Raw genomic sequence first — 14,131 nt, 5'->3', positions numbered from 1 at the left:
TTTTATGGTGTATTGATAAAGTAGGTGAACATTCGAATAAGATAGTATTAGTCGGTGATATTAATGTTGATTTCTTTAATGCTCCACAAACACATATCATCCGTGAAATGATCACAACACACAATTTAGTTAACAATATCCATGAACCAACAAGAACTACTAACACGTCGAGCACGCTTCTTGACCCCATTATATTCTCACTTCTGTTGATATTCAAGTTACCGAATCGGGCACGTTAATAATGGAGTCCTCCATAAGTGATCATAGAGCTACTTATATCTCGCTTTCTTCAAATATAAATTATAATCGTTCTTATAAAAGAAAAGTGTGGGCTTATAAAAATGCCGACTTTGAAAAACTAAACTATTTAATTGAGAATTGTAACTGGAATAAAATCATCAATGAAGCTGATACTATAGATCTGGCTACAGAAAATTTCTTACCAGTGTTCGTGAATGTGTACCGGAACAAACAGTAACCATTCGTCCTCGTGACAAACCATGGTTTGATTCAGTATTACGAAAAACAATAAGAATCAGAAACCGTCTTCGTAATAAAGCACTTAAAACAAAAAAAGATTCTGACTGGTCCGCATACAGAAAGGTACGAAACTCGGTTAACAATATGAAAAAACATGCGATGGCGAATTATTACGATAATATAGAAACATACTTAAATGATTCAAGTAAAAATAATAACAAACTCTACTGGAAGTTGATGAAGGATTCATTTAACGTTAAACTCTCTAACGAATTACCACCAATACAAATACATAATGATAACGGTGTAAAAAAGCTGGCTTATTCTGATTTTGACAAGACTGAAGCTTTAAATTCTTATTTTTCATCTATTTCAGCTATTGATGATTCAAATGAAACACTGCCAAACATGTATAGTCTGTGTAGTGACAAATTTTGTAAAATTACAATTGAAGAACAGGAAGTAGTAGACATTATTTCAATACTCCCAGTGAACAAAGCTATAGGTCCTGACTGTGTTAGCCATAAGATGTTAAAATCTACATGCCATTCTGTTGTCAAACCACTTACTATGTTGTTTAATAGGTCTTTATTAGAAAGAACATTTCCATCTTTATGGAAAATAGCTCATGTTATTCCTCTTTTTAAAAAGGATGATCCCTCTTTGGTGTCTAATTATAGACCTGTGTCACTATTATCTTGTGTCAGTAAAATTATGGAAAGAATTATTTTTAAACATGTGTACAATTATTTCCATAGCAATAATCTGTTTTATCGATATCAAGCCGGTTTTCTACCCGGTCATTCTACTGTGTACCAATTACTAGAAACCTATCATAACATTGTACAAAACATTGATGAAGGTAAATCATGTTGTATGGTTTTTTGTGATCTTTCAAAAGCTTTTGACAGGGTGTGGCACAAAGGTCTTATTTTTAAATTACAAACTTATGGTATATCTGGTGATCTCCTTCAGTGGTTCTCTAGTTATTTAAGTCATAGGTCACAAAGAGTTATGTATAAGGATTTGTTATCGTCAAAACTTGATATATTTGCAGGTGTACCCCAGGGCTCTGTCTTGGGGCCACTTTTATTTCTGATTTATGTAAACGATGTGGCTGAAAATATGTTGTCAATGTGTAGATTGTTTGCTGATGACAATTCGCTTCAACAATCCTCATACAATATTTTAGACATTGAATATAAGTTAAACCACGATTTACATATTTTGGAATTATGGTCAAATAAGTGGCTTCTAAAATTTAACCCATCTAAAACTAAGGTTATTTTTTTCAACACGAAAACTACTTCTGTTACGCCTAAATTATTTTTTAAAGGTGACAGACTGGAATGTGTTCCAGTCCATCGACACTTAGGTCTACTTTTGTCACAAAACCTCAGCTGGTCTACATATATTGACGGTATTGTAAACAATGCTTATAAGAAACTTGGGCTTTTGAAAAAACTTAAGTACAAACTGAGTAGAAGTAACCTTTCAAAATTGTACACTACCTTCATTAGACCTACGCTTGAATACGCTTCTATTGTTTGGGATGGCTGCTTTAAACACGATGCTGATAAGCTTGAAAAAGTGCAACTAACTGCCGCTAGAATTGTCACAGGGCTTCCTATTTTTGTATCTTCAGAAACACTTTATTTAGAAACTGGGTGGGAAACTTTAAAATCCAGGCGCTATATTGCAAAAATGACTACTATGTTCAAAATTCATAAAGGGGATGTTCCTATGTATTTGAGTAATATTGTCCCCAACACGCATGAAAATGTATCAAAATATAATACCCGTAATAAAGAACAGTTTATTGTCCCACGATGTAGATTAGAAGTATACAAAAGGTCCTTTGTACCAGATGCTGTGAAGCAGTGGAATTTATTAAAAGTAGAAGCGAGAGAAGCCATCTCAATTAATTCATTCCGTAAAAACTTATGGTCTATTACAAAAGTCAGCAATCCGCCAACATATTTTTCTTTTGGTAAACGCTATACAAACATAATTCATACCAAACTAAGACACAACTGTTTACTTAATTATGATCTTTATAAACGAAATATTATCGATAATCCTTTTTGTTCATGTGGTAAATACGAAGATGTTTATCATTTCTTTTTTGCATGTAGAAATTATCCAAATGCTAGAAATAAGCTTTTTAACCGCCTGTTTTTGCTTGACGAGTTGGTCAATATTGACACAAATTTGTTACTTTGGGGTGACACAGATTTGCCTCTACAAACTAATCACACAATATTTGCTGCTGTCCATAAATTTATTGATGAAACCTGTAGATTTTAAATTGCTATGTTATTGAACAGAACTTTCAATCATGTTACTTATTAAATTAATATTTCTATGCAATTTTTTTTCTTTGCATGACAATTGTTATATTTAAGGAGAGGAACCAGTAAGTTGTAAGAACTTGTTTCCGATCCATTTGCTTATGTCAATAAAATATGTTCAAAACAATCTTCTGGCAAATCATGATCATGCTTGGTATCAAATTTCACATTCAGTTTTCAGATGACAGTCACACCTATCTAAAAGGAATTTGAAATTTCTCATTTAAGATAAAATAAAAGAAATTGATATTGTGCAACATATAAATAATAAACCATCATTTTGAGTACAAAGATACTGTCACATTTTCTGTGCATTATTTGGTAAAGTACTGTTTTTTTTTTTTTTTACATGCATTCATTTGAGGATGTAATAAAAATAAAATAAAAAGATGAACATAAAATATTTTTTCATGATTTCACATAAAGAAATGCACATATAATGTAACTTGCAGTACATGTATAAAATTTATTAATGATGGCAATGGTTAATAGACTAATTGGTTAGAAAGATGGTAATCTGTTATGATTTTCATATATATATTTTTCAAATATGACTGTCAAAACAAGTCCCATTTATTTAGTCATGATAATCCAATTATTATTCAAAAGTTAACAAATTAACCCCCGTCATAAAAAAATTGACCTATATTTTCTGTTTCAATTGATGAGTTTAAAACAACAACTTTTTTTCTACTAAGCAATGGTTTACATGGTATTTAATCTAGTTCGTTGCCTGTCATGGTAGCTTAATTAGTGGTAGGGTGTTTAATTTGTGATGTGGAAGTACCGGGTTTGATTCTCGTTCACTGCATCAAACCTAAGACATAAACATAGTGACTGTTCCTTCACCAAACCTCCAGTATTAGAAGTCAAAGTTACAGGTTTTAAGAACTGAGGCCCCATATCACAGTAGATGTTGGCACGATAAAGAACCCTCATAGTTCAACGGCCTGAGTGCCAAGTTAGGTCTAAATGTATCATTTTCACCGATCCAGACTTTATTATTGAGCTTAGTTTCCGATTCAACTTTACTTTACCGGTCCCCAGATCCGCAAGATCCGCGCGCTCATTGCACTATGACGTAAGATTTACGTCACTCAACTGATTAGGGTTGGTTTTGCACATTTTTCGACTGGTTAGGGTTAGTCTTGCACCCACCTGAAAGATTAGGGTTAGTCCTTGCATAATTTTTCGACTGATTAGGGTTAGTCTCGCATCCATCCGAGAGATTAGGGTCAGTCCTCGCACATGAATTAGTCTAGCAAGGTCTAGCAATGCTTGTAGCATCCGCCTGGGAGATTTGAGTTAGTCCTCGCATACCATCCGAGAGATTAGGGTTAGTGTCTTGTTCTTTTAGATTAATTAAGAAATTCAATTGCATCTGTATTTTTTGCAAGATCTTAATTCAGCTTCAACGACATCTCGTTGGTTTGTTTACATGAAAAAATGGCTAAGTACGAAAGAAACGGCACTAAGCATGCGCCGCACGCGCTTCGTTCACAATTATTTTTTGTCTCCTTTTCACTGAACAGAACAATATTTATTACTTTTTTTCAGAGAACGAGGTTAAAAACTTCGTTTAAAAACGAAGTTTTAAACTAAACTTTTAACTGTAGAATTCGATTTTGGGGTCAAAAGGCTTATAACCTCATATTTTAAATTTTTTTCGATCGCTCACGCGATCTCATATATATTGAAATCGCCTACGGCGACACTATATTTTAGCGCGTTTTTCTGGGGACCGGTAAAGTAAAGCCGTTCCCTATGGCATGTCAAACGTTGCAATATTCGATCTTTTCCATTTGTATTGTATAACTTTCCATTTGTATTGTATAATTTTTATTTGTATTGCATAATTTTTCATTTGTATTGTATAATTTTTCATTTGTATTGTATAATTTTCAATTTGTATTGTATAATTTTTATTTGTATTCTATAATTTTCCATTTGGATTTTATTATTTTCCATTTGGATTGTATAATGTTTATTTGTATTCTATATTTTCCATTTGTGTTGTAAAAAAAATCATTTGTATTGTATAATTTTTCATTTGTATTCTATATTTTCCATTTGCATTGTATAATTTCTTATTTGTATTGTATAATTTCTTATTTGTATGCGATAATTTTTCATTTGTATTGTATCCGAGGATTGTTTATTTATTTCGTTACGAAGGATGTCATTGGTCATAAAATTTAGTCTGTATAAAGGTCTCAGGTGCCCATCACAAACTTAGTCTGGTACCCTTCCCACAATTCCGATCGCGCACTCTCTACAAACACAAACTCTATTTGCGGTGCATGCTAAGGGACGACCATTTGATTCTCGGGGGATGTTGAATCCGATTATTTATTTTCATTCTCTCGCAGGAGAGAATATTTATTTCCAATATGACCAGAGACAAGGAGAAAAACAAAAAGAAGAAAATCCGCCAAAACCCGAAAACTCAGTTTTTTGGGGGTGGGGGTAGTTACCACCACTCAAGGTCAATTTATTTATTTTCTCAGTCATCATTCCTAAGGACAGATTATTTATTTGCCATCTACCAGCGCTCCCTTTTTAGAATCCAATGACCGTCTAACATGCACGCAAATACGCCGAAATATGGCTGAAATATTGCCGACTTGGCGTTAAACAATAATCAATCAATCAATCAAGCAAATACATATGAGCCCAGTTTGTTTTGAACATCCGAAACATCTTCAACCCGATACAGGCTGAAACTTGACCAATGAAATCCTTCGTAACGAAACAAATAAACAGTCCGCGGATACAATACAAATGAAAAATTATCGCATACAAATAAGAAATTTTACAATACAAATAAGAAATTATACAATGCAAATGGAAAATTATACAATACAAATAAAAATTATACAATACAAATGAAAATTATACAATACAAATAGAAAAATATAGAATACAAATAAAAATTATACAATACAAATGAAAAATTATACAATACAAATAGAAAATTATAGAATACAAATAAAAATTATACAATACAAATGAAAAATTATACAATACAAATAGAAAATTATACAATACAAATAGAAAATTATACAATTCAAATGGAAAATTATACAATGCAAATGCAAAAGATCGAATATTGCAACGTTTGACATGCCATAGTTCCCAAAATATATCCATGTTTCATCACCAGTTACAATCTCATTTATTCGCCTTTGGTCACAATCTTCATAAATTGTTAGTAACTGTGAAGCCATTTCTACCCGGATGCGCTTTTGCTCTTCCGAGAGAAGATGCGGCACCCATCTAGCACAGACTTTCCTAAGCTTTAAGTTTTCCTTTAAAATACGAAAAACTGCTGACGAATTAATGTTAGTTAAGTCTGCTATTTCCTCAACTGTATATCTAGCATCATTAGCTATCGTATTTTGAACAGCGACGATTTCTTTTTCGCCATATGCACAAACTGGACGCCTCGAACGGGGGTCATCTTCAATTGATTTTCTACCATCTTTAAATTGAACTACCCATCTTGCTATTGCTCGATATGAAAGAGCATGCTCTCTATATACTACATCTAAATCGGCTTTTATTTCTGTTGCCGTAAAGCCAAGCATTGAGCGAATTTTGCAATACGCTCTTTGCTCAATAAAAAAATTGTTCTCCTTATCAATTCAATTCAATTTATTGATTCACCAAACATGTTGGCATACAACCATGTTACAAACAGAATGAAAAATACAGTGTGTTTTCAGATTACTAAAACATATACTAAAGTACATACATACATGCAAGTGTACAAATCAGTGAAGTCAACTACTTTTACAACTTGAAGTTATACATAATCATTATGCAAATAGTATAAACAGTATAATATGGACAGAGATATACTAATTAATGCATTAAATATATATTATTGTGCTCTATTTTTAGAACGCAATTCAAAACATTCATGTAAAAATTCGCACAGCCTTCTAGAATGAACTGCATTGTCAGGATTACAAAGTACTTTACAATGATTTTCCTTCAACATGTTATCATTTAAATTATAGATGTTCAAAGGGTAATACTTTTTTCGCAAATCTTTATATATAGGACAGTCATATATGAAATGTATTTCATTTTCTACAACATTTTTACAATAGTGACAAAAACGAGATTCTTTTGGGATACAAGGCTTTGAATATCTGCCAATTTCAATTTCTAAAGGGTGTGCAGAAATTCTCAGTTTTGTTAATTTAGAACGTACAGATTTATTAATTGGAAATTTCAAGTAGTCTTGTAATTCATAGTTCTTTCTAATTTGACTGTAAAATAATAATTTACCACATTTGGTGAATTCAATGTTCTGAAGTTGCAAATTAACATTTTTTATGTAGAAATTCTTCAAGTAGCTGCTAAATGTGCTATCAGTGATATCTAATGATGGAAGTTTAAGTTTCTTTTTTAATTTATCAATCTGACTCTGCCAATTATCCTTTACATCATTATTATACAGAATGTCATCTTCTAAGAAAGCAGCAATAAGAATTTGATTTCTAATTCCATTTTTATTATTATGGTTTTTTAGTCTCTTATAATATTTAAACATAGAGATGAAAGCTTTGCAACAAATAGGAAGTGTTCCTAGCTCATATTTAATGGTTAAATTTGAAGCTTTTCTCTGTACACCCAAGATGTCTTTAAATATTAAATGCTGTATCTTTTCAAAAGGTAGTTGATCACAATTGTTTATATTAATATTAAAGTCTGAAATCCATATCTCAGAACCATACAAAATGATAGGTTCAATAAGAGAAGAATATAGTTTTAAAAGAGTTTTTACAGATAAGCTGTTATGAAATGGTAAAGAGTGTTTCATTGCATAAAAAGCTTTTCTTGCACGGTCAGCTAGGTGTTCAGCTGCATACTTAAATTTACCATTATAAGTAAAAATAATTCCCAGATATTTATATTCATGTTCAAGATGAACTATTGAATGATTATAATAAAAACAATGTTGAGCTGTGTCAGGTTTCTTATTTGAGAAAATCATTGCTTTAGTTTTATCAAGGTTAACAGTCAATTTTGAGTTTATGCAATATTCTGAGAGACAGTCTATTGAGTTTTGGAGACCTTCTTTAGTAGTAGAGAGGAGAATTAAGTCATCTGCAAAGAATAAATGTCCGACATCAATATTCTGTAATTCAGGAGGGTTTGTGTTATAATTAACTAACTGCGAGTAGAAGTCATCAATAAATATATTAAAAAGTGTTGGGGAAAGATTATCTCCTTGTTTAACCCCGCGTGTAGCTATAAAATGTTCACTATAGCAAGATTCATCTTTACAGCAATATTTAGTGTTTGAGTACATATTATTTATAACATTGTAAAATTTCCCACCTATGCCCTTTTGGTATAGTTTGTGTAACATTAAAGTTCGATCAACTGTATCAAAAGCTTTGGTAAAATCCACAAAACATGCATAAATGTTTTGTTTCTTATATTTTAAGTACTTATTTATAAGAGTTTTTAAAATAAATATGTTATCAGTCATTTTTACGCCCAGTATACAGAGTATACCTAATTATGACGTCATTTTAGCAGACCTATACGTCATTTTGAATGTAAAATGACGTCACTACTAATGAATATTTGCCTAAGCTTTACAGTGGTATCAGAGTCATTTTAATCCGTAACGTAGTTAAAATTTTATATACCAGTTGCCAGAACTTTTGAAATGCACCTAGTTCATGAGAAAATGAATTGTTTTCTAACTTGCAATGAATCTGAAGGAAAAATATTTGCAAATGTAAATATTAAATAGTGAATCGCTAAAATTTGTCAAATAAGACAGGGATTTTTTTACCCCTTGATTCCAGGGGCCGGGGCCGTCAAGATTGGGAAAAATAGCGATATTTGGTTGAAATTGGGAAAAATATCTTCATACAAATAAATATGAAAAAACAAGCAAAAGTCAAATATTTAATCATTTTTCTTATTTTTTTATAGTATGAAGCTGGCTTAAACCAGCTTTAGTGATATGAAATAACAGCGGCTGTTGAAGTTCAGAAGCTTAAAAATGGCAAAGCCGCAGGGTATGATAACATTGTAAATGAACATATTTATACGTTGTCATCTTTTTTACCTTTATGTAAGAAGTTCTTTAAAATAATATTTGATGGTGGGTTTGTTCCAGATGAGTGGTTAATCGGTATTGTTTGACCAATTTATAAGAATAAGAGCGATTCAACCCAGCCTGAAAATTACCGTCCTAAGCAAACTGGAGAGACTGACATGATGCACGTTTATTTTTTAGATAACGATCCCGACTTTAATTTTTAAACATCGATCCCGCTTTAAAAAGTATGCATGCAAACATCCATAGTATTCCGAATAACTTCTCGGAAGTCCTCGGATGGCTCGTACATCGCACATAGAGAACATAAACACCTTTTTGTCATTATTTTATTTTAATAATTTACAACTTAATACTTTTTTTCATATTGGGAATTTTTAGGTATGATTTTGGGAAAAACATGCACTTTTCAGCATTGGGAATGGGGCCGAATTTCGGCCCCGGAGAGACCCTAAAAATCCCTGCTTAAGATAATAGCAAGGATTTTTATATACGGTATATATTGCAGGTACAAGTTCTCTGAAATAACCTATTCATTCAATGTGTTCAAGTGACCCCCCCCCTCCCACTTCCGATTCCAAGTCACAGTGCAGAGAACTCGATGAATGTTCAGAGCATGAACAATTTGGCCCTTGGACCACTGTGCACTGGTTTAGAATGTATATATTTATATTAATATATTTATATAATAACGGAATGAATATTTTGGAGATGGGAAAATAAAAAAAATATGCATATTGTTGTTTTTTTTGTGTACATGATAATTTTATCATTCTGCTCTACGTATAAAATGAGCAACCACCACAAGATTTTCAGAAAAAAATATTTATTAATCCATACGTATTTTCTATAGTTTTTAAACAGATTATGCATATTAAAGGTTCAGGAACAAACCATCAGATTAAAATTTATGAAATCTTTTAATATTTTAGGAAGGGGGGGGGGGGGTATTGAAATGCATGTAGCTTAAAAAAGAATGTGATGACCCCACTTCATATTTTAACCATAAGTCACTTATAATAATTGTTACAAAATACATTAATTTTAGGAAAATTCATTGGGCAATTTTTTTGTCAAGACGTTGAAAACTGCTCTTATGGTGAAAATATTACTGCAAATTTACAATGACTACTCCCCAAAGCAACTGTGGCATTACTACATCTATCAATAGTTTCCTATACAATTTTTATTTTCAATGAATATAAAGCATATTATTTAATATCTGGTGAAAATTATTTAATTTGTTTCAATTTTGATACCTGTATGGCATACTTAAAATTTCACTACATAAATATCAAATTATTGAAAAACGGTGGTTACCATGGCAACCATCTCTTTCTTATAACCCTGATGACCATGGTTGACATTTTCATATTATGATACCATTAACGTAAGGCAAAATATATGTAAAAATGAGAAAAATTCATAGAGCGAATTTTTTTCATGGACCCTTGCAATCTCTTCCTTAAATCAATAGTGACCAATTCAAGCGATTAAAAAGAGTATTTCTAGCACTGGAATAATTTTTGCATGCAAAAAAGAAATGGTGCACATCTTCGCGTTTTCCGCATGAACACGATGGACTTTTAATAATATTTCGTTAATATAAATCATAGTTTAGTAAACATAATGTCTTAGCTTAGTATGAATGATATTGGTATATCGCTTTCCATAAGAAAAGTATGTTGGTGGATTTTTAAGTTTTCTTACCAAGTTTTTTTTCGGAATGAATTACTAGTAATTGAGATGGCTTCCCTAACCTCTATTTTTAGTAAATTCCATTGTTTTATAGCATCGGGTACGAAGGAATTCCTAAATAATTCTAATCTGCAACTTGGAACAATATAATCTTCTTTATTACGAGTATTGTATGTTGATACATGTTCGCGTTTATTGGGAACAATATTGTGCAAATATTCATGTACTCTTCCCGTGTGAATTTTGAACATAGTTGTCATTTTTGCAATATATCGCCTGGCTTTTAATGTTTCCCATTCAGTTTCAGAATAAAGTACTTCTCTAGAAACAAAAATAGGAAGTCCTGTTACAATTCTAGCGGCAGTTAGTTGTACTTTTTCAAGCTTTTCAGAATCTTGTTTAGAGCAGCCATCCCAAACAATGGAAGCATATTCATGCATAGGTCTAATAAACGTAATATACAATTTTGACAGGTTTTTCCTACCGATTTTGAACTTAAGTTTTTTCAAGAGGCCAAGTTTTTTATAGGCACTGCTTACGACATCATCAATATATTCAGACCAACTAAGATTTGTGAGAATAATAGACCCAGATGACGATGAACTGGAACACACTCCAGTCTGTCACCTTTAAAAAATAACTTTGGCATAATAGAAATGTCTTTCTTACTGAAAAATACAACCTTTGTTTTGGATGGATTAAATCTAAGTAGCCACTTATTTGACCATAGTTCCAAAATATGTAAATCATGGTTTATATATACTTCATAGAAGTTGTAATAGAAGTTATTGTATTACATATATTTTATTGAATTTTTGGTACTAACATCACGGTAAGTATTGTAGCATTCAAGTGTAATGATATATTAAATGAATAGTGGTGCGCAATATCCTAAATACTGTTGATTATTTGATATATTTTCCCTAACAACTGTATGGATATTTTGTTACATTTTTAAGAATAAAGGGCATTCATTAGTTTGTCTTTTTTGTGGGGGTTGGGGGGATCAAATTATAGTTCCAAAAATATTCTAAGCTTTAATATTTTCGATAATATTCATTTTTTTTTCAACGTTTATACGTAGTTATATAAACCCTGTTTACTCGAATGCGCGTAAAATATTTAAATCGCAATAAATTAATGCGAAGTTAAATATTGCTAATTAAAATATAAATTGAATTGTATCCACACGACAGTTAATGCCAGGCAACCTAAATATGGCATATAAAGCCGACAATTTTTTTTAAATAAATTAAAAACAGATTTCGCAGAAGTAACTTAATTGCTTTATTCAATAGAAAGAAGGTTTAGCTCCTTTCTTTACAAAAGCTAAATTATGAAATCAGGTTAAAAATATCGTAGAATGGATTAAACTTTTAAATACCCAATCTGATGGAAGTATCAATACACACAAAACACATAAATCTGTTTGATTAGAAATTAGCAGGTCGGTCATTTAAATGTGCTTTCAATAAATATCGACCTTACTTAACCTAACATTTCCGTCGGCGATTTAGCAGATGAGAACCCAGTACAGGTATAATAGCTTGTCTTGAATAAAACCCAAAATACTCTGCTAAATTTTAACGTCATCGATCAGAATAAAATCGATAATGGTCATTCTAACTGCATTCCTTTTATTTATGCACAGATCACGGACTGTGTAACACAGTGCATATAAATAATGCGTATATTAAGATGGTAAGTCTTTGGCTGTCGATATGAAACATGCAGTTGTTATCATTACAAACAAAGGCTAGCAAATAATTTTGAATATTTTGAAGAATGTATACGTATAGATGCATATGTATTTATATATGACTTGACTTATATTTTTATTAATATTCAGGAAACTGTTCAGTGCCCCAAAGATGTGGTTGCTGAAGTTTGTCATCATATTCTGTACCTATTATCTTCTCAAAGACTGCAAGCCTGAGAGCCAGAATACAAAGCATGAGAAAGCAGTGTGGACATTGTACGCAGATTCCTCAATATCAACCGAGTACAAGTGTGCAGATAGTGACCGAAAGGGAAGAGACAAAGTTGAAGATATCTTATGCTTGGTGTAGTATTAAATTACTAATTAGCAATTACACAGTAAAAATACTTGGATTGTTTTCCTTAACATTTTTTCACTTGTCAAATACAATAGCTTATTTTCGAATTTAGTATATAGCGAGCAATTAACTGGTTGTTGTGAAGTAATAATGCTCACATACTATTGATCAAATTGGGAAACGGTAAATTCTATTAATAATGAGAGCTTGTTTGTCTGTTGTTGTTGTTTTTTCTCTCTCTCAATTTCCTTTGATTGTCAATAGACAAGTACCTGTGTCTTAAAGTTTAGATTAAAATACTTATTTGGTGTAAAACCGCTGACTAACTCGCATAAATTATAAAAAGTTTCATGCAACAAAAAATATTTTTCTTTTTTTTAGCCAAGGAAACGATTTTTGAAAGGTTTAAAGTCGCCATGTTGGAACAACACCACAAACCAAAGTATACGATGCTTACCCTATTTTCACGTCATCGGTTCACCTGGTACTGCTGTTGACGATTTGTTTCTTAAAATTTCACAACACCCTAAAATGTGTGCATATGGAGTTGATAGTAGTTCTTTGAAAGAAGGTTTCTGGTCAAAACACAGGTACAAAAAAGGTATTATAGTCACTCAGTACTTAAAGTAATATTAATGTAAATGGATTTTAATTAAAGATGACTACGCTCAACAAAGAAATTTTGAAGCCGAATATATTGAAATGAATTTACTGTGAAATTTAATGTAAAATATGATTTGCCAGATGTAAATTGCATGTTTATTTTAAAAAGGAAAACCGATGACTGTAAATGAATTTACAGAGCTTTTTCCATACTCATCAAAAGACATGGTGTCGGGTAAGATTTTTCCTTACATTACTAGTACACAAATATGAACATACCCGGAGTTAAATTGGTGGGAAGAAATAACAACTTTAAGGCATTTATCCAAATCTTAAATGTAAAATATTCTTTGTAATAAAGCATTTGATTAACATTAATGTTACAAACTGAAAAATTACTTACAATATGATTGTGAAATATTAAAACATTGTTAATCATTTTTTGAATTATTTAGGTTATCTTGACGTTAAAGATTTTTCGAATACACAATCTTGGAAGTATATCCGGCAAAACAACCTCGATTCCATGGAACCAGACTTTATAACTGCGCATCTCATACGTCATATTCAACCGGAAACAAAATTTATCTTGATGCTTCGTCATCCAGTTGACAGGTACATGTATGTTACAGAAACAGTTGGACAAAAGTTGATGCCATGGCAACAAAAAGATGGGAGTTTCTACTTCTCTTTTCCTTTTCATTTTTTCCTCTAATGGTACATGTTTTTCAAACTGCATAATATATTGATTTACATGCAGAATGTTTTCCTAAATTTCTGGCGTTCCTGAATGCCATAAATACAAAAAAGATACCTTTGTGAAAATTCAAAACTTTGCAAATGTTTGAAAAATT

This window comes from Saccostrea echinata, unplaced genomic scaffold (assembly GCF_033153115.1).
Source record: "Saccostrea echinata isolate AGI-Se365-2 ecotype Australia unplaced genomic scaffold, CSIRO_AGI_Sech_v1 ptg000062l, whole genome shotgun sequence".
Taxonomy (NCBI): domain Eukaryota; kingdom Metazoa; phylum Mollusca; class Bivalvia; order Ostreida; family Ostreidae; genus Saccostrea; species Saccostrea echinata.
The sequence above is the reverse complement of the archived record's forward strand: the minus strand, read 5'-3'. Positions refer to the sequence as shown.